At 41.6% G+C, this 23,207-nt stretch overlaps 1 long non-coding RNA gene across 1 annotated transcript; it reads left to right on the forward strand.

Annotated features, from left to right (window-relative positions):
• The first annotated feature begins 2,705 nt into the window (after positions 1 to 2,705).
• LOC138647380 (uncharacterized) lies at positions 2,706 to 23,175 on the forward strand. Its single transcript, XR_011314953.1, has 3 exons — positions 2,706 to 2,814; positions 15,851 to 15,927; positions 22,966 to 23,175. It is a non-coding gene; the product is annotated as an uncharacterized lncRNA (long non-coding RNA).
• Positions 23,176 to 23,207: the final 32 nt, after the last annotated feature.

The raw sequence follows: 23,207 nt of genomic DNA on the forward strand, positions 1-23,207 counted from the left end.
CAGGAACCCCATTCTCTCAAGGCGGTACAGCACTTTATGGGGTTCATTAATTATTATCGTCAGTTCATCCCCCACTTCCCAACTTTGGTAGCTCCCTTGATAGCCCTTAATAAGAAGGGAGCAAATCCCAAATTGTGGTCAGAGGAGGTCTCCAAAGCCTTCTTATCTGTTAAGTCCCACTTTGCTAGTGCTCCCATTCTACATCATCCCGATGTAGATAAGCCTTTTATTATTGAAGTGAATGCCTCATCTGTCGGAGCTGGAGCGGTCCTCTTCCAAAAGGACGCTCAAGGTCAGAAGCATCCTTGCTTCTTTTTCTCCAAGACCTTCACTCTGGCGGAGAGGAATTATTATATCAGGGACAGGGAGTTGTTAGCAATGAAGTTGGCTTTTTCTGAATGAAGACACCTTCTGGAAGGGGCTCACTTTCCCTTCCAAGTCTACACTGACCATAAGAATTTGGTATATTTGCAGACAGCCCAGAGGCTCAATTCTCACCAGACCAGATGGTCCCTGTTCTTCTCCCGGTTCCACTTCACCGTTTATTTCCTATCTGGGGAGAAGAAATGAGCCAGAAATGCTACTCCTGTTGAAGACTGGAGTAGCATTTCTGGAGTACAAACTGTAATCATGTTTAATGAATTGGACGGGAGGACACGGCTACGCTCCGTACCAACCCAGCTCCTTCCCATTCGGGTGGAGCTCATTCCAACTGGTGTTAAAACAACAAATGTCACATAATTTTTCCCGAACTCCCCATTGTGCAAAAATTGCAGCTTTTCATAGCTTTTACACCACTTTCTGGCATAAAGCTCTGATGAAGCAGCCATGTAGTTCAGGTTAAGGTTTTAGTTTCAGTCTAGGCTTATAGTGGAGGCTCATTTCGAAATGTGCTTACTTTGGTACACAATTTAAATGAAATAAAAACACATTTAATAGCAAATACTTTAGCGATAAATAGAAGAGACGACCTTTACAATACTTTACTAATGGAATCTATATCTTCTGATCAGTGCTGGGAGCTTTTTCTACTCAATCTCAAACTCAAGGGATTTTTCTTTAGTTGGCAGTCTACACCGCCTTTTAAAAAAAAAGAAGAGATAGAGAGAGACACTTGAATGTCATGTTTTAAATCATTAAATTGTTCTGTGTTGTGTAAGATTTATTTATCTGAACTCAAACCTACTTATGCCACTAGATATCAGTTCTTTCCTACCATAGCTAATTACTTCCATGTCAGGATGCTTCCTACTAATTAATTACTGAGCTGCAAGGAGGATGTGGAGAAATGTTAGTTTTTACAACTGGTAATTACTTGCACTTTCTAGAAAAACTGTCTAAAATGTTCTGGTGGTATTTATACTAATAACTTGTTCAGTGAGATTTCTAATTAGGAAATAGTTCTACTTTTGATAACTCAAACTTGTTTTTTGGCTAACTTTTTTGTATTCAAAGTATAAAACAAAAGTTTTAAAGAGTTTGACTCTATTTGGCAATTTTATTCTTTGAATGCCATACCTCAATTTATTATCATTCTGTAGGATTCCCAATTTTCTTGCAAGTTCTATTAAGTCTTCCTTCTAAAAAGACATATTTGGAAGAAGAATTGATTACTTCAAATAATCAGGAGGTACAGGTCTGAAAAAGTATAACACATAACTGCAATAGAAAGTATGGATTTTAACTATTAATGGCTGGCTGCGGCACTCACGTGTAAATAGCACATCATCCCTGCCGCCAAGAAGAAAAAGCTGGTGGATCATCAGAGCAACTATAATGGAGCAGGTAGGTGTAGTTCCTGTTCATCTAATAATTATTTCCCCACTTTGCTTTACTTTGGCAAATTTTTACACGATCTTGCAACATCCCTTTGGGTTAAGGTTTCATCCAATCTGTACCTCCTGAATGCTGAACCTTGTTCTTTCTTCCTATAGTCTATACCGAAGGTTGTCCTTGATAAACAGGCAAATAGCCTCTTCACAAAGGAAGAGGATGTTATCTCTGGTGTCACCTATTGGAAATAGCAATCCTAAAACTCAATATTGGTCCTTTAAGTGGACTTGTCACATGACTTAGGCTAGGATTAACATAGTATTTTCTCCAGCGCTCAGTGGCCCTTCGAGGATTAAGTCCAACCCCTCCCATGTAAAACGTTATTTGGTCATATGCACCGACAAGGCAATTGACTCTAATGATGTAGATACAGTCACAGTGTGTTTGTCGTACATCATTTTTGGTTGTACACTCCTATTGGAGGCGGAAACCAAGACGTAGTCGACTACATGATGGTGCCAGCCTCAATTAGGAGTATACAGCTGAAAATGATGCACAAGTGAGCACACTGTGACTGCGTCTGAGGCATTATAGTCAACGGCCCCGTCGGCGCTTCCCGAATCCCGGTTTGCGGTGGGTTCAATTTGCAAACACGTGTTTGGGGTGTTAGCTCCTCATCAGTGCAAAGCAGGAGATCTGTTTGGCTGGCTGAGAGGCCTCCAACAGGGGATTCAGTACAGTTTCTCTGTTCTGCTGATTTATGCTCAGTAAGAGAAAGTATTTGTAGCTTGACACTTGTTACGACCCAACCCGTAAGAGGTGATATGTTATCCTTTTAGGACGTTTAGATATGTTTAGCACGATCTGGCAGAATTCTCACAGTGTTCAGTGTGCTTGTGGGACCACGCCTTGCTCCTCTGTGAAGGAGACATGTTTTCAGACAAGCCTGGACTTGCAGACAAGTTACCGCTATGCAGACAAGACACGTGTTTCTTGCTTCTGCTAACATCTTACTACTATCCCCATCCTTCAGATAATCCAGTGAGAATTGTAGCCTTGACTGTGCGCTTTTGTTAAAGCTTGTTATATAAGTCGTTGTCATAGTATTGTGTTAGTACAGGTGTATTGTGCTCTGTAATCCTCCATCTTAGTTTGTATTTCTTGCACTGTACTCTGTCAAGGATGCTTGTTTTACATACATACCTCTGTGTAGAATTGTGCTTTCTGCAATGAATATTGTCATAGCTGTTTATCATTAATCTATTCACTGTACACTTTATATAGTATTATCATTGCTGCTGGTTCCTGTGATGTGCCCAGTATTGACTGATACTATTTGTACTCTTATAGTTTTACCATACATGTTCATCTTCATATCATCGCACCAATAAACCAAAGACTACTGAACTTTACAGTCTGTTTATTTGGGATGTAAAGAAGGTTTAGCTGTATACTGGAATCCACATAGCGCAGACATGGAAGAAGGCAGAACATTCTCCTTTTGGAGAGTGCAAAAGCAACATAAGGAGACTTATGGGCCATGGAATGCTCCTTTGGGAACTTAAATATGATAAAATGGAAAATGTGTGATAAATATTTATTCCTAATTTAAAAGAATATTTGTTTTTTCATAATGGGGTTTTGGACCAACACTGAAAGGAATCATTAGCCTCTGGTCAAAAATGTATAACTTTTTACATAGTCTGTCAAAATGTCATGTCCATATGACCAAAATAATATAGGGAGCATATTGTTTTAAAATTACCAGGATAGTTCTAAGTTAGAGGAGAAAAGATGAATTGATAGACACATAGTATCATGGTCCCATTTTACTGGAGCCCTGTCACAACAGAAATGTAGGAGGCCATGAAGTCCAAAGATTTACCCTTCAATAAATGTTTTAACTTTTAATTATATTTATCGATTCCTCGTTACCATCTCATAGCCAATGGTGTTGTCAATGACAGCCAAAAAATGGTTGTTTTCCTCGCCTGTCCACTTTTCCGGAGCAAAATTAAAGCTGAATGAATTAGCTGAATTATTGGTTCCTATCTTGTACTTTCCTAGACTTTCATATGACCCAGTCCTAATCCATAGTGTTGATTTGGTTAAGTAGAATGGTCATTATAGCCTTAAGAAGAACAAATCTATAATGAGAATATTCCTAAAAGTATATAAAAGAGATTAACAAAATCATAAAAACTTATGTAGCACAGAGTGCACCTATGCGCGGATAGCTACGGTAACCTTCTAATCACAAAATTAGATCTCCTAGTAATCAATCTTCATTAAGTCAAACATATAAGAGCACCAAAGTGATGAAACAGAAGTTTTTGGTTAGTAAAACCGTTTTTTCATTGCAGCTTTTGTGTATTCATTAGGGTTGAGAGACTATAAAGTTTTGCCGTCAAAGGGTATGCACCTGGCAGTCTTTCGATACTTCCAGATTCCCAAACATGGCTCATCTGCTTAGCATATAAATGTGGACCTAAATCCCAGAAGCTGTTGTATTTAGAACCTATTTAATCAGGTTTTGTAGATAAGGTTTGTTGCTAAAAACAGTACGGTAACAATTATTTAGAGTAACACCCGCTGCAAAGTAGTGCTCATTCGTTGTACCTAAGTTCAATATCTCCAACATCACCAAAAGAAATTGGTTCCATTCTACATTGCAAACATTAAAATGAAGCTAAAGTAGGTTTCACATCAGTTACGCTGTATACTTTCCTCTTTGCAATAGATATTGTACATAAAATATCCCTACAGATGTTTGCTCCACCGGGGCACATTAAATTTCATTTATATGCCAAGATAGAAAAACCCAAAACAATGTGACTTTTAACATAAAAAAAAAAGCTGATGAAGAATTTGATGAGAAAATGGCAAGAATTCCTGTGGCACTTGGGTAACAATTTCAAGTCTTCTTTTTAATAGAATAAACAGTATCATATTTCATTCAACTCAAGCAATAAGATGAGCTGTGGGTATTACATTGATATAAACCAATAAAGAATTTGCAAATTTGAGGCACTAATTAACTGACACAATATTAAATGAAAAAAAAGTTGGCTCCAGGGGCAAATATATTTTGAAGACTTGAAAGTTTCATTAAGTGAGCATTTTAAAGGATTATTTGCATAGCTTACAATTCACAAATTTGGAAAACAACAAAAACCTGAGTGGGGCTTCCTTTGCAGACACTTTTTTTCAGCATTTGTTAAACTTCAAAAATAATTTATTTTAAAAAAATTCGACATATTTTGATTATTTTTCACAGACTTTTTTAACCCCTTAAAGGGACACTGTCACCTGAATTTGGAGGGAACAATCTTCAGCCATGGAGGCGGGGTTTTGTGGTTTTTGATTCACCCTTTCCTTACCCGCTGGCTGCATGCTGGCTGGGCTGCAATACTGGATTGAAGTTCATTCTCTGTCCTCCATAGTACACGCCTGTGCAAGGCAAGATTGCACTGTGCAGGCATGTACTCCGGACGACAGAGAATGAACTTCAATCCAATATTGCAGCCAGCATGCAGCCAGCGGGTAAGGAACGGGTGAATCAAAAACCACAAAACCCCGCCTCCATGGCTGAAGATTGTTCCCTCCAAATTCAGGTGACAGTGTCCCTTTAAGCCCCAAGGGTGGTTTGCACATTAATGCCAATTTTTACAATTCTGACCACTGTCCCTTTATGAGGTTATAACTCTGGAACGCTTCAATGGATCTTGGCCATTCTGACATTGTGTTCTCGTGACATATTGTACTTCATGATAGTGGTAAAATTTATTTGATATAACTTGCGTTTATTTGTTTAAAAAATGGAAATTTGGCAAAAATTTAGAAAATTTTGCAATTTTCCAAATTTGAATTTTTATGCCCTTAAATCAGAGAGATATGTCACACAAAATACTTCATAAGTAACATTTCCCACATGTCTACTTTACATCAGCACAATTTCGGAATCAAAATTTGTTTTTGTTAGGGAGTTATAAGGGTTAAAAGTTGACCAGCAATTTCTCATTTTTACAACACCAATATTTTTTAGGGACCACATCATATTTGAAGTCATTTTGAGGGGTCTATATGATAAAAAATACCCAAGCGTGACACCATTCTAAAAACTGCACCCCTCAAGGTGCTCAAAACCACATTCAAGAAGTTATTAACCCTTCAGGGGTTTTACAGGAATTTTTGGAATGTTTAAATAAAAATGAACATTTAACTTTTTTTCACAAAAAATTTACTTCAGCTCCAATTTGTTTTATTTTACCAAGAGTAACAGGAGAAAATGGACCCCAAAAGCTGTTGTACAATTTGTTCTGAGTACGTTGATCCCCCATATGTGGGGGTAAACCACTGTTTGGGCGCATGGCAGAGCTCGAAAGGGAAGGAGCGCCATTTGACTTTTCAATGCAAAATTGACTGGAATTGAGATGGGACACCATGTCACGTTTGGAGAGCCCCTGATGGGCCTAAACATTGAAACCCCCCACAAATGACACCATTTTGGAAAGTAGACCCCCTAAGGAACTTATATAGATGTGTTTTGACAGCTTTGAACCCCCATGTGTTTCACTACAGTTTATAATGCAGAGCCCTCAGTTTTGTATTTTCCCAAGGGTAACAGGAGAAATTGGACCCCAAAAGTTGTTATCCAATTTGTCCTGAGTACGCTGATACCCCATATGTGGGAGGGAACCACCGTTTGAGCGCATGGCAGAGCTCGGATGGGAAGGAGCGCCATTTGGAATGCAGACTTAGATGGAATGGTCTGCAGGCGTCATGTTGCGTTTGCAGAGCCCCTGATGCACCTAAACAGTAGAACCCCCCAGAAGTGACAACATTTTGGAAACTAGACTCCGCAAGGAACTTATCTAGGTGTGTTGTGAGAACTTTGAACCCCAAGTGGTTTACTACAGTTTATAACGCAGAGCTGTGAAAATAAAAAATCATTTTTATACCACAAAAATTATTTTTTAGCCCCCAGTTTTGTATTTTTCCAAGGGTAACAGGAGAAATTGGACCCCAAAAGTTGTTGTCCAATTTGTCCTGACTGAGTACGCTGATACCCCATATGTGGGGGGAACCACCGTTTGGGCGCATGGCAGAGCTGGGAAGGGAAGCAGCGCCATATGGAATGCAGACTTAGATGGATTGGTCTGCAGGCGTCACGTTGAATTTGCAGAGCCCCTGAAGCACCTAAACAGTAGAAATTCCCCAGAAGTGACACCATTTTGGAAACTAGACCCCCCAAGGAACTTATCTAGATGTGTTGTGAGAACATTGAACCCCCAAGTGTTTCACTACAGTTTATAACGCAGAGCCGTGAAAATAAAAAATCATTTTTTTCTGCAAAAAATTTTTTTTAGCCCCCAGTTTTGTATTTTTCCAAGGGTAACAGGAGAAATTGGACCCCAAAAGTTGCTGTCCAATTTGTCCTGAGTATGCTGATACCCCAAATGTTGGGGTAAACCCCTGTTTGGGCGCACGGGAGAGCTCGGAAGGGAAGGAGCACTGTTTTACTTTTTCAACGCAGAATTGGCTGGAATTGAGATCGGACGCCATGTCGCATTTGGAGAGCCCTGATGCCTAAACAGTGGAAACCCCAATTCTAACTGAAACCCTATCCTAAACACACCCCTAATCCCAACCATAACCCTAACCACACCCCTAACCCTGACACACCCCTAACTGTAATGATCCCAATGGCAGGGGATCACAAAAGGACAAGCACAAAAACAAAACAAGCTCTAGGGTGATGGAACCTGAGCTGACCGCGATCCTGAACCTAAACACACAACTAGCAGTAGCCGGGGAACGTGCCTACGATGATTCCTAGACGTCTCGCGCCAGCCGAAGGATTACCTTCCCCTATAAGAAGAAACACAGACCTCACTTGCCTCCAGAGAAACACCCCACAGAAATAGCAGCCCCCCACATGTAATAACGGTGAAATGAGAGGAAAGCACATACGTAGTTATGAAAATAGAATCAGCAAAAATGAGGCCCGCTAAAGCTAGATAGCAGAGGATACAAAAGTGAACTGCGCGGTCAGCGAAAAACCCTTCAAAAAACCATCCTGAAATTACTTGAACTCATGTGCCAACTCATGGAACATGAGGAGTAATTTCAGCCCACTAGAGCATCCAGCAGCAAGGAATCACATATCTGCAAGCTGGACTAAGACAAAAAATAAGCAAAACGTGGAACAGGAAAATCAAAACTTAGCTTGTCCTGAAGATAACAGACGCAGGGAGCAGAGGTAAAAAGACACGCTGATTACATTGATAGCCGGCGAGGAAATGACAAAAAAGCCAGGTTAAATAGGAAACACCCATAACCTGATGGAACAGGTGGACACCAGAGACCGCAGAGAACACAAGTCACCCAGTACCATCAGTAACCACCAGAGGGAGCCCAAAAACAGAACTCACAACAGTACCCCCCCCTTGAGGAGGGGTCACCGAACCCTCACGAGAACCACCAGGGCGACCAGGATGAGCCCTATGAAAAGCACGGACCAAATCGGCAGCATGAACATCAGAGGCAATCACCCAAGAATTATCCTCCTGACCATAACCCTTCCACTTGACCAAATACTGGAGTTTCCGTCTGGAAACACGAGAATCCAAGATCTTCTCCACAACATACTCCAATTCACCCTCCACCAGCACCGGAGCAGGAGGCTCAAGCGAAGGAACGACAGGTACCTCATACTTCCGCAACAACGACCGATGGAACACATTATGAATAGCAAACGATGCCGGGAGATCCAAACGAAACGACACAGGGTTAAGAATTTCCAAGATCCTATAGGGACCGATGAACCGAGGCTTGAACTTAGGAGAAGAGACCTTCATAGGAACAAAACGAGAAGACAACCACACCAAGTCCCCAACAAGAATTCGAAGACCCACGCGGTGACGGCGATTAGCAAACTGCTGAGCCCTCTCCTGGGACAACTTCAAATTGTCCACCACATGACTCCAAATCCGATGCAACCTATCCACCACCATGTCCACTCCAGGACAATCAGAAGGCTCCACCTGACCAGAGGAAAAACGAGGATGAAACCCCGAATTACAAAAGAAAGGAGAAACCAAGGTAGCAGAACTAGCCCGATTATTAAGGGCAAACTCGGCAAGCGGCAAAAAGGAAACCCAGTCATCTTGATCAGCAGAAACAAAACACCTTAAATAAGTTTCTAAAGTCTGATTAGTTCGTTCCGTCTGGCCATTCGTCTGGGGATGGAATGCAGATGAAAAGGACAAATCAATGCCCATCTTAGCACAGAACGTCCGCCAAAATCTAGACACAAACTGGGATCCCCTGTCAGAAACGATGTTCTCCGGAATGCCATGCAAACGGACCACGTTTTGAAAAAACAGAGGGACCAACTCAGAGGAGGAAGGTAACTTAGGCAAGGGTACCAGATGAACCATCTTAGAAAAGCGGTCACACACAACCCATATGACGGACATTTTTTGAGAGACAGGGAGATCCAAAATAAAGTCCATGGAAATGTGCGTCCAAGGCCTCTTCGGGATAGGCAAAGGTAACAACAATCCACTGGCCCGAGAACAGCAAGGCTTAGCCCGAGCGCAAACTCCACAAGACTGCAGGAAAGAACGCTCATCCTTCGACAAGGAAGGCCACCAAAAAGACCTGGCCACCAAGTCTCTAGTACCAAATATTCCAGGATGACCTGCCAACACAGAAGAATGGACCTCGGAGATGACTCTACTGGTCCAATTATCCGGAACAAACAGTCTTTCCGGCGGACAACGATCAGGTTTATCCGCCTGAAACTCCTGCAAAGCACGTCGCAAGTCTGGGGAGACAGCCGACAAAATCACCCCATCCCTAAGGATACCAGTGGGCTCAGAATTTCCAGGGGAGTCAGGCACAAAACTCCTAGAAATAGCATCCGCCTTAACATTCTTTGAACCTGGCAGGTATGAAACCACAAAATTGAAACGGGAGAAAAACAGTGACCAACGAGCCTGTCTAGGATTCAGACGCTTGGCAGACTCAAGGTACATCAGATTTTTGTGATCAGTCAAGACCACCACACGATGTCTAGCACCCTCAAGCCAATGACGCCACTCCTCAAATGCCCACTTCATGGCCAAAAGCTCCCAATTACCAACATCATAATTCCGTTCAGCGGGCGAAAATTTTCTAGAAAAGAACGCACATAGCTTCATCACTGAGCCATCGGAGCTTCTCTGTGACAAAACCGCCCCCGCTCCGATCTCGGAAGCATCAACCTCAACCTGAAAAGGAAGCGACGTATCTGGCTGACGCAACACAGGAGCAGAAGAAAACCGGCGCTTAAGTTCCTGAAAGGCCTCCACAGCCGCAGGAGACCAATCAGTAACATCAGCACCCTTTTTAGTCAAATCCGTCAAAGGCTTCACAACACTAGAAAAATTAGTTATGAAGCGACGATAAAAATTAGCAAAGCCCTAGAACTTCTGTAGACTCTTAAGAGATGTAGGCTGCGTCCAGTCACAAATAGCCTGAACCTTGACGGGATCCATCTCAATAGTAGAAGGGGAAAAAATATACCCCAAAAAAGAAATCTTCTGGACTCCAAAGAGACATTTAGAACCCTTTACAAACAAAGAATTGGCCCGCAGGACCTGAAACACCTTCCTGACCTGCTGAACATGAGACTCCCAGTCATCAGAAAAAAACAAAACATCATCCAAATACACGATAATAAATTTATCCAGATATTCACGGAAAATATCGTGCATAAAAGACTGGAAGACAGAAGGAGCATTAGAAAGTCCAAAAGGCATCACCAAATACTCAAAATGGCCCTCAGGCGTATTAAATGCGGTTTTCCACTCATCACCCTGCCTTATCCGCACAAGATTATACGCACCCCGAAGATCAATCTTAGTGAACCATTTAGCCCCCTTAATGCGAGCGAACAAATCAGTCAACAATGGCAAAGGATACTGATATTTGACTGTAATCTTATTCAAAAGACGATAATCTATGCAAGGCCTCAAGGAACCATCTTTTTTGGCCACAAAAAAAAAACCTGCTCCCAAAGGGGACGAAGATGGACGGATATGTCCCTTTTCCGTTTTCCTTAACATAATTCCGCATAGCAGTATGCTCTGGCACTGACAGATTGAACAAACGACCTTTAGGGAATTTACTGCCAGGAATCAAATCTATAGCACAATCGCAATCCCTGTGAGGAGGAAGCGAACTGAGCTTAGGCTCCTCAAAAACCTCCCGATAATCAGACAAAAATACCGGAACCTCAGAAGGAGTAGATGAAGCGATAGAAATCGGAGATGCATCATCATGAACCCCCTGACATCCCCAGCTTAACACAGACATTGTTTTCCAGTCCAGGACTGGGTTATGAGTTTGTAACCATGGCAGACCAAGCACTAAGACATCATGTAAATTATACAGTACCAGGAAGCGAATCACCTCCTGATGAACGGGAGTCATACGCATGGTCACTTGTGTCCAGTACTGAGGTTTATTCATAGCCAAAGGTGTAGAGTCAATTCCTTTCAAGGGAATAGGAACTTCCAGAGGTTCCAGACTAAACCCACTGCGATTGGCAAATGACCAATCCATAAGACTCAAGGCAGCGCCTGAATCCACATAGGCATCGACGGAAATGGATGATAATGAACAAATCAGCGTCACAGACAGAATGAACTTAGACTGTAAAGTACCAATGGCAACAGACTTATCAACCTTTTTTGTGCGTTTAGAGCATGCTGATATAACATGAGCTGAATCACCACAATAAAAACACAATCCATTTTTCCGCCTATAATTTTGCCGTTCACTTCTGGACTGAATTCTATCACATTGCATTATCTCAGGTGCCTGTTCAGAAGACACCGCCAAATGGTGCACAGGTTTGTGCTCCCGTAAACGCTGATCAATCTGAATAGCCATAGTCATGGACTCATTCAGACCTGTAGGCGCCGGGAACCCCACCATAACATCTTTAATGGCCTCAGAAAGGCCATCTCTGAATTTTGCAGCCAGAGCGCACTCATTCCACTGAGTAAGCACCGACCATTTCCGAAATTTCTGACAATATATTTCTGCTTCATCTTGCCCCTGAGAGAGAGCCAATAAAGCTTTTTCAGCCTGAATCTCTAGGTTAGATTCCTCATAGAGCAAACCCAATGCCAGAAAAAATGCATCCACATTGAGCAACGCAGGATCCCCTGGTGCCAATGCAAATGCCCAATTCTGAGGGTCACCCCGCAGGAAAGATATAACAACCTTGACCTGCTGAGCAGGGTCTCCAGAGGAGCGAGATTTCAAGGAAAGAAACAACTTGCAATTGTTCCTAAAATTCAGAAAACTAGATCTATCTCCAGAAAAAAACTCTGGGACAGGAATTCTAGGTTCAGACATAGGCGTATGTACAACAAAATCTTGTATATTTTGAACCTTAGCAGCAAGATTATTCAGGCTGGAAGCCAAACTTTGGACGTCCATGATAAACAGCTGAGGTCAGAGCTAGGGTTGAGCGACCTTGACTTTTTTAGGGTCGAGCCGGGTTTCGCGAAACCCGACTATCTCAAAAGTCGAGTCGAGTGAAATCGGCCGATTATGGCGAAAAGTCGAGGATCGACCGAAACACGAAACCCAATGCAAAGCCAATGGGTTTTTTGTTTTTTTTTTCTCTCTCTCTCTCTCTCTCTCTATCTCTCTCTCTCTCTCTCTCTCTCTCTCTCTCCCCCCCCTCCGTCCGTCCCTGAACTGAAAAGCTGGTGTTACACAGTGCAAATCGCTACAGCGCACAAGCGACAACATGGCGATAGGCGTCCACGCCCCTAAGACCTATGTCATCACTCTGCCCACGCCCCTTCATTGGCTGAAAAAAATGGCGCCAAGCGCGTCATACGAAACGCGACTTTGGTGCGAAAGTCGCGTACCGCATGGCCGACCCCACACAGGGATCGGGTCGGGTTTCATGAAACCCGACTTTGCCAAAAGTCGGCGACTTTTGAAAATGAACGATCCGTTTCGCTCAACCCTAGTCAGAGCCATTCAAGGATTAAGAGGAGGAAAGAAGCAGTCAAGCTGCAATTAAGGCTAGGCAGCAAACACTGAGGAGGGGAAAAAAAAAAAAAAAAAACTTCCTCAGACTACTTTTCCTCCTACTTCAGCCAAAACGATGACCAATTTTTTCTGGCCGGCTATACTGTCATGATCCCAATGGCAGGGGATCACAAAAGGACAAGCACAAAAACAAAACATGCTCTAGGGTGATGGAACCTGAGCTGACCGCGATCCTGAACCTAAACACACAACTAGCAGTAGCCGGGGAACGTGCCTACGATGATTCCTAGACGTCTCACGCCAGCCGAAGGATTAACTTCCCCTATAAGAAGAAACACAGACCTCACTTGCCTCCAGAGAAACACCCCACAGAAATAGCAGCCCCCCACATGTAATAACGGTGAAATGAGAGGAAAGCACATACGTAGTTATGAAAATAGAATCAGCAAAAATGAGGCCCGCTAAAGCTAGATAGCAGAGGATACAAAAGTGAACTGCGCGGTCAGCGAAAAACCCTTCAAAAAACCATCCTGAAATTACTTGAACTCATGTGCCAACTCATGGAACATGAGGAGTAATTTCAGCCCACTAGAGCAACCAGCAGCAAGGAATCACATATCTGCAAGCTGGACTAAGACAAAAAATAAGCAAAACGTGGAACAGGAAAATCAAAACTTAGCTTGTCCTGAAGATAACAGACGCAGGGAGCAGAGGTAAAAAGACACGCTGATTACATTGATAGCCGGCGAGGAAATGACAAAAAAGCCAGGTTAAATAGGAAACACCCATAACCTGATGGAACAGGTGGACACCAGAGACCGCAGAGAACACAAGTCACCCAGTACCATCAGTAACCACCAGAGGGAGCCCAAAAACAGAACTCACAACACCTAACCCTAATCCCAACCATAAATGTAATCCAAACCCTAACCCTATCTATAGCCCCAACCCTAACTTTAGCCCCAATCCTAACTCTAACTTTAGCCCCAACCCTAACTCTAACTTTAGCCCCAGCCCTAACCCTAACTTTAGCCCCAACCCTAACTGTAGCTCTAACCCTAGCCCCAACCCTAACCCTAGTCCCAACCCTAACCCTAACCCTAGCCCCAACCCTAACCCCAACCCTAGCCCCAACTTTAGCCCTAACTCTAACCCTAACCCTAGCCCTAACCCTAGCCCTAACCCTAACCCTAGCCATAACCCTAATGGTAAAATGGAAATAAATACATTTTTTAAATTTTTTATGTTTCCCTAACTAAGGGGGTGATGAAGGGGGGTTGGATTTACTTTTATAGCAGGTTTTTTAGCAGATTTTTATGATTGGCAGCTGTCACACACTAAAAGCCGCTTTTTATTGCAAAAAATATTTTTTGCGTTACCTCATTTTGAGACCTATAATTTTTCCATATTTTGGTCCACAAAGTCATGTGTGGTCTTGTTTTTTGCGGGACAAGTTGACGTTTTTATTGGTAATATTTTCAGGCACGTGACATTTTTTGATCGCTTTTTATTCTGATTTTTGTGAGGCAGAATGACCAAAAACCAGCTATTCATGAATTTCTTTTGGGGGGGCGTTTATACCGTTCCACGTTTGGTAAAATGGATAAAGCAGTTTTATTCTTTGGGTCAGAACGATTACAGCGATACCTCATTTACATTTTTTTTATATTTTGCCGCTTTTATACGATAAAAACTATTTTACAGAAAAAATAATTATTTTTGCACCACTTTATTCTGAGGACTATAACTTTTTTATTTTTTCGCTGGTGATGCTGTATTGCAGCTCGTTTTTTGCGGGACAAGATGACGTTTTCAGCGGTACCATGTTTTTATAAATCTATCTTTTTGATTGCATGTTATTCCACTTTTTGTTCAGCGGTATGATAATAAAGCGTTGTTTTTCGCCTCGTTTTTTGTTTTTTACGGTATTCACTGAAGGGGTTAACTAGTGGAACAGTGTTATAGGTCGGGTCGTTACGGACGCGGCGATACTAAATATGTGTTCTTTTATTGTTTTTTTTTATTTAGATAAAGAAATGTATTTATGGGAACAATATATTTTTTTTCTTTATTTAGGAATTTTTTTTTTTTTTTTACACATCTAAAAAAATGTTTTTTACTTTTTTACTTTGTCCCAGGGGGACATCACTGTATAGTGACAGATCGCTGATCTGACACTTTGCAGAGCACTGTGTCAGATCAGCGATCTGGCGTGCCCTGCTCCTGGCTTACCTGATTTTGGATCCAGGGCCTGCAGGGAGGAGACGCTCGGTACAAGGTGAGCACATCGCCTTGTACCGATCGTCTCAGGGAAGCCCGCAGGGAGCCCCCTCTCTGCGCGATGCTTCCCTTTGCCCCCAGAACAGTGCGATCATGTTTGATCGCAGTGTTTCGGGGTTTAATGTGCCGGGAGTAGTCCATGACCACTCCTGGTACATAGTGCCAGATGTCAGCTGCGATAGTCAGCTGACACCTGGCCGCGATCGGCCGCGCTCCCCCCGTGAGCGCGGCCGACCGCATATGATGTACTATCCCGTCCCTGGGAATTATGTCCCAGGTCACCTCGACGGGATAGTACGTCATATGGGATTAAAGGGAACCTGTCACCTGAATTTGGCGGGACCAGTTTTGGGTCATATGGGCGGAGTTTTCAGGTGTTTGATTCACCCTTTCCTTACCCGCTGGCTGCATGCTGGCCGAAATATTGGATTGAAGTTCATTCTCTGTCCTCCGTAGTACACGCCTGCGCAAAGCAAGATTACCTTGCACAGGTGTGTACTACGGAGGACAGAGAATGAACTTCAATCCAATATTGCGGCCAGCATGCAGCCAGCGGGTAAGGAAAGGGTGAATCAAACACCTGAAAACTCCGCCCATATGACCCAAAACTGGTCCCGCCAAATTCAGGTGACAGGTTCCCTTTAAGGGGTTAAAAGAATGTTTGATGCCATGTTTTGCAATTTAGCAATTTTTTTCTTTCATGCTTTTTCTTGCTATTTTTCAAATCCTACAGAGAATAGCCAGTGGTATAGCGGGAGTTCCATGGGCCCTGCGGCAAAATTTGGACCTAAGACCTCCACCCCTATGTTGGTAAGATATTAGGGCCTTTGTAGCATTCTAGATCCTATAAAGACGTGCGTGTAACCCTCCTGTAATAAAGTCCCCTGGTCTGGCCCTTTTTTGTAGTAATGTCTGACATTCTGTCCACACCTGTAATAATGTTCTCCATCTTGGGCTCTTTCTGTAATAATGTCCACCTTCCTGGTCCCTTTCTATAATAATGTCCCCTATCATTGGCCACTTTCTCTATTAATGGGCCCCTTCCTGAATTAATAATGTCCTCCGTACTATAATGGGTACCATCTTGAACATCTTTGTGGTATAATGACCCCATCTTGGACCAAAATTTGGTATAATGACCCCTATCCTGGGCCCCTAACTTGTATAATGTCCCTACTATTTCAGGTGCTGCAATACAATTCAGCTGGCATCAGTGGTCCTCCCTCCCACACAGACACTCTCTGTGACGGTGATTGTTATACCCCTGAGAATAGCATATGGGAAACACCAGAAAATAAAACACCATACTTGGGGCATGATGCATTTTAAGGAATACCACTGACCCCAAAAATGGCACAAAAAAACACAAACCAAAATCATTATACTGTATGTAATAACCACTGGTTAATTCCAAGTCAACTATGAAGTCACTGGTGCTATGTACAACTTACTGCTTACTTCCAGTTGGCAGCAGAGAAGGCAGCTGATCAGTAGGATTGGGCACCATCTATCTGATATGGATGACCTACACAAGTGGACAAAATTGTTGGTACTCCTCTGTTAAAGAGAATCTTTCACCATGAAAATGCAGTACAATTTGCATGCACCATGTTATAGAGCAGGGAAAGATGACCAGATTGATATATAGTTTTGTTAGACAAGATTCAGTATAACATAAGTCCTGTGGGCGGTCCTATCAGTGATTGACAGTTATCTCTAAATGTAAACTCATACAAAGAAAGCTGTCAGTCACTGATTGCACCACCCACTGGACTGAAAATCCTAGAAAAGAGCAGAGCATTAAATGGCACAATCACAGGTCACAATGAGTCTTTTCTCACAAAACTATATATCAATCTGCTCCACTCCCCCTGCTCTATGACATGATGCCTACAGGTTGGACTGCATTTTCATTTTGAGAGGTTCTGACAAAAATAATTTTCAATTTAAATTTACTGAATACTAACTAATTAAAATCAGCCATTTCTTTTGCATTGTGGGTCAAAAGAAAAATGTTAAGAATGAACTAATGAAAGTGGCCTGGACAGAAATGATGATACCCCTAAAAAAGATTGAAAATATTTTTTCCATAACAAGATGTTACAATAGGATGCATCCTGTAATTAGCATTACGGGTGTCTACAAACTTGTAATCAGTCAGTCTGCCTATTTAAACAGTGAGTGTCGTACTGTACCATGTTAATGTTTTTTGCTATAATAAATGATGCTGCAACAACTTAGTTTGGCCACTAGAGGTCACCATGGAACAAGAGAAGAAAGTTCTGGAAACAGGAAGTAGTTGGGACGGGGACTTGTGAGGTAAAATTTTGAGAGGAAGTGCTGCCTGAGAGACACAGAAGGATTGGGAGCCAAAAGTGATCCAAATTGGACGGTGTGATGCAGAGGGAGCTGTTTCCATGAGTAAACTGGGATGTGTGACCGTTCACCGACTGTTTAGTCAGTTAGGGAGAGTTAGATAGGATTCTCAGCATCTCCAAGAACATCCCTGTTACTGAGACTACTTATGGACTGATGGAGTCTGTGTGAGCTCCTGTATATCGAGACTCTGGTAAAAACATGAATGCCATAGGAGAGCTCCATGAAATACTGCTGGGACTGATCTGAAGACTGATCTGAATCTTCACCTGCACCTGTATCAGAGAATTTGGTAACCTAGGAAGCTAATTAAATCTAGCGGATGGACATCAGAATAACAATTCCAGTTGTTTTCTGTTTGAGGATATTCTGTCAGGGTGTCTGCTCTGAGTGTTCACAAAGAGAACAGTGCACTGTTTACATATTGTGTTAGTTGAAGTGATTAGTTGTGTAAATATATATATATATATAAAGGGGAAAACAGGGTACCTGGAATCTATTGTAATTAAGGTGGGAGGCGGGTGTAAGATTATATACCTGAGAGGACCATGTGTCACGGTCACGGTAGAACCCCGGATAGGCCCTGTACCAGATAAGGGAGGGAGTCTCATAGCTTTTGGGTAGTCCTGCTCCTGTCTGTGAAGCTGGCACTTGGGATCCCTCCTTATTGAGACGTAAAATCCTGTTATCTTCTTCACAAGTTATAAAGAGAAGTTGGTTTGGTATCATATCGTGGTCGAGTCGGTCATAGCAGCGCCGTATTCCATTCTCAAACAACGACCGGCGTACCGGTCGTTACAGTACACTGAACATAGGCCAAAGAAAGCTAAGGGGAGAGTTGTCTCAGGAGATTAGAAATAACATTATATACAAACATGTTAAAGGTAAAGGCTATAAGACCATTTCCAAAAGCTTGATATTCCTGTTACTACAGTTGTACACATTATTCAGAAGTTTGTGGTCTATGGGACTGTAGTTAACCTCCCTGGTTGTGGCCGCAAGAGGAAAATTGATGAAAAATTTAAGAAAGAGATAATACGAATGGTAACCAAAGAGCCCAGGACAATTGCCAAAGAAATTAGAGGTGAACTCTAAGGTCAAGGTACATCAGTGTCAGATCACACCATACGTCATTGTCTTGGCCAAAGTGGACTTCTTGGAAGACGATTGAGGACAAATGAGACAAACTGGAGCCTTTTGACAAATTACATTAGCTCTATATTCACAAATGAAAAAAATGAAGCATACAAAGAGAAGAGCATTGTACCTACTCTGGAACAATTATGTTTTGCTATATCTGACAGGGGGTCTTGAATCTGTGCAGGGTATAATGAAATTTCATGATTATCAAGGCATTCCAGAGCAAAATGTGCTGCCTAGTGTCCTAAAGCTGGGTCATATTCACAGGTCATAGATTCTCAAACAGGATAATAATCCAAAGCACATTGATAGAAACATCTAAGCATGGCTAAGAGGAAAGCATTGGACTATTCTCTAGTGGCCATCTATGAGCCCTGATCTAAATCCTATTGAACGTAAGTGGAATAACGTTGAAATCTGCAGTCTGGAGAAGGCATCTTCACAGCATAGACAGATGAAGCAATTTACGCACAAGTAGTATGCCAAAATATCTATGGATAGGTGCAGAAGTCTCATTGAAAGTTGCTGAAATCGTTTGTTACTAGTGAGTGTCTCAAAAGGTTGTGCAACAAAATATTAAAGGGACTCTGTCACCTTAATTTGGAGGGAACAATTTTCAGCTATAGAGGCGGGGTTTTCGGGTGTTTGATTCACCCTTTCCTTACCTGCTGGCTGCATGCTGGCTGCAATATTGGATTGAAGCTCATTCTCTGTCCTCCATAGTACATGCCTGCACAAGGCAAGATTACCTTGCGCAGACGTGTACTATGGAGGACACAGAATGAATTTCAATCCAATATTGCAGCCAGCATGCAGCCAGCGGGTAAGGAAAGGGTGAATCAAACACCCGAAAACCCCGCCTCTATGGCTGAAAATTGTTCCCTCCAAATTCAGGTGACAGAGTCCCTTTAAGTTCAGGGTACCATCATTTTTTCCCAAGGCGCTTTTCATTTGTTTTTGTTGTTTTTTTCTTTTTTTTTTCTTGAACCACAATTCAAAAGCAATTACTGATTTTCATTAGCTGATAAATTAAAATTGAAAATTAATTTTGTAAGTTTCAGATTATTTCACTGAATATTGCGGGGTTTTTTAAATCTTTAACAGAAGGGGAGCAACAATTTTGTCTATGTCTGTTTCTTAATCAATGTTACAACTTTTTTAAGGACTTTCATCTTGTATATGGGGTGCAGTTTTAGGCTTCACCCTATAAATTAAATGTAGGCAAACTGGAGGAAGATTCAAGGGCACGCAACAAAATGAATAAATGTAATGAGTGCTCTACCTTATAATGAAGAAATAAGAAAATATTACGGTAAGTTTGGAAAAAAATCCTTCTGACTTATTCACATGTTCGCTTTTCTTGTAGTACATGGAATTAAAAAAGTACAGCAAGAGACGTGATCCGAGATTTTCGCAGACTCAGATTTGTATAAAAAAAAAATGGGTCTGTCTCAATAATAGTTAAGCAGACACATGGTATGCCAAAGGACATGTGTTAATAGCGGCATAGACTATAATAGGTACGTGTTCTATCGGTGAGAAAAACAGACGTCTGAATGAGGCCCTAAATATATGAAAATTATAAACCCCAATGAGGAAACATATTTAGTCAAGCAGTGGAAATATCTTAGAAAGAAAAGGTTAAAACTTGATGAACGTCTCATTTATCACCTATGTATCTATGTAGCCATACGTGCACATAAACGCACCCAAACTAGAAGTCGTTCCAGTTTGCTGATTTCAAAGAAAGAAAAGCATTTAAGGGCATTTTCTTATTTTAAATTACCTATGTACAGGCATGATGATTGTATGAATTATATTTAGAAATGTGCTTAAAGCAATCAAAACAGATTACAAAATGGCCTGCTATGATAGGATGCATCATGAGGTACTGTAACATATGTAGCTATATAATTGCTTTTCTATGAATAATTTCAACCATACAAAAGTGCCTTCCTATATGAATATTTTAAATTCCAAGGATATCAGCGTTCTACAAGGAACATTGGAAGAAAACAAATTCATATAGTTTCAAAATATTTTTTTATTGGTGGGTTAAAATGAGGACTACTTCTGTCACGAAATCTGTTCCCTAAGTGTTCAGGATTTTTATTCTTTAAGGCAGTGATCATTGTCCTCTTGAACAAAGTAAACCATTGGCTATTTCTGAATAATATACATACAGATTATATAGTCAACAATATGTTTTTCTTTATGAGCTCTCAGCAGCCTGAAATTTGTCATGTAGACTAAAGCCTACAAAACAATGTATTCCCGGAGCAAAATATTGCCACCATCTCTCAGTGGTTCATCATATCATTTTATGGAAGTTTTTTTTTTAAGTTTTAGCAGCCCGGGAATGTTCTCAATGTGTACACTGAATGTATTTATAAAGCATAGTAGACCCAACGGAAGCCGAAAGATATTTGGTTGGATGGGAATGCATTGAAATACCACAATACTTACTTTTGCAATGGGAGTCAATGAACAATGTATGCAACTGTACAATATGCAATTGCATTCTTAGGCAGGATTACCAATGCCATTAGTAATCCTGCCTATGAATACATAGTAACATAGTAACATAGTAACATAGTAAGGCCGAAAAAAGACATTTGTCCATCCAGTTCAGCCTATATTCCATCATAATAAATCCCCAGATCTACGTCCTTCTACAGAACCTAATAATTGTATGATACAATATTGTTCTGCTCCAGGAAGACATCCAGGCCTCTCTTGAACCCCTCGACTGAGTTCGCCATCACCACCTCCTCAGGCAAGCAATTCCAGATTCTCACCGCCCTAACAGTAAAGAATCCTCTTCTATGTTGGTGGAAAAACCTTCTCTCCTCCAGACGCAAAGAATGCCCCCTTGTGCCCGTCACCTTCCTTGGTATAAACAGATCCTCAGCGAGATATTTGTATTGTCCCCTTATATACTTGTATATGGTTATTAGATCGCCCCTCAGTCGTCTTTTTTCTAGACTAAATAATCCTAATTTCGCTAATCTATCTGGGTATTGTAGTTCTCCCATCCCCTTTATTAATTTTGTTGCCCTCCTTTGTACTCTCTCTAGTTCCATTATATCCTTCCTGAGCACAGGTGCCCAAAACTGGACACAGTACTCCATGTGCGGTCTAACTAAGTATTTGTACAGAGGCAGTATAATGCTCTCATCATGTGTATCCAGACCTCTCTTAATGCACCCCATGATCCTGTTTGCCTTGGCAGCTGCTGCCTGGCACTGGCTGCTCCAGGTAAGTTTATCATTAACTAGGATCCCCAAGTCCTTCTCCCTGTCAGATTTACCCAGTGGTTTCCCATTCAGTGTGTAATGGTGATATTGATTCCTTCTTCCCATGTGTATAACCTTACATTTATCATTGTTAAACCTCATCTGCCACCTTTCAGCCCAAGTTTCCAACTTATCCAGATCCATCTGTAGCAGAATACTATCTTCTCTTGTATTAACTGTTTTACATAGTTTTGTATCATCTGCAAATATCGATATTTTACTGTGTAAACCTTCTACCAGATCATTAATGAATATGTTGAAGAGAACAGGTCCCAATACCGACCCCTGCGGTACCCCACTGGTCACAGCGACCCAGTTAGAGACTATACCATTTATAACCACCCTCTGCTTTCTATCACTAAGCCAGTTACTAACCCATTTACACACATTTTCCCCCAGACCAAGCATTCTCATTTTGTGTACCAACCTCTTGTGCGGCACGGAATAGCACTCACAGGTTCCATCTAACATCAGGGAAGCCAATAAAAGAAGATATTCCAAGGCCGATCAGGACCATCAATGCCCTCTCGTTACTTTATTATTCTGTGCCAACGATTTTCATCTTATTGGTTAATATACTAGTTTTCCGACCAAGATTTTTACAGGACTATTCATCTGGATTAACTTCCAGTTGCCCCTTCTAGTTTAACCTGAAACTGCCTAATTATTTTTTGCCTATTAATTCATTTGGAACGTCAGGAGTCAGGCTATTCCTAAATTTAGTGAAGTCGAAACGCATCGACTGGGTCATGTCGACCATGTAAATTTTTCTTTTGTATGCACTATATTTTCGTTTGAAAAGTAAAAAGAAAATGAAAATCCAGTCCTGTTGAGCTGGACTCAATTTTTTTCTATCATCCTTGATGTGAGGCTAGTGCGAGGCCAGATTCTGAGCCCCAGGTGGATGAGCATAGAGCAGCTGGGTGAGCTGGAATCAAGTTTCTATAATAATTATTCCTAAATTAGTTGGATCCAAAATTTGTCCTTAGTATTTACTCTCTAGTTTTGATCACGTCTCATCTGTTTTTTCCCTTAGCTCACTCCACTGGTCAGCCGCTACTCTGCAGTGTCAACATGGGAGACCCTGCAGTGAAGACCAGGAAGAATCTTAGAGTCTGTTAAAAACTGTGGCCAACCTCAAGCTCGTCAATAAAAAAAACACTTTGAGTTGGCTGTTATGCCCACATTGTTGTAATGTGAGACTGCCAACTCATATTCTTTCTCATGGTCTCTAATATTTATTATATGAAATTAGTTTGCCAGTTTAGCAGAATCCTT

Source organism: Ranitomeya imitator, chromosome 8 (assembly GCF_032444005.1).
Source record: "Ranitomeya imitator isolate aRanImi1 chromosome 8, aRanImi1.pri, whole genome shotgun sequence".
In the NCBI taxonomy this organism is placed as follows: Eukaryota; Metazoa; Chordata; class Amphibia; order Anura; family Dendrobatidae; genus Ranitomeya; species Ranitomeya imitator.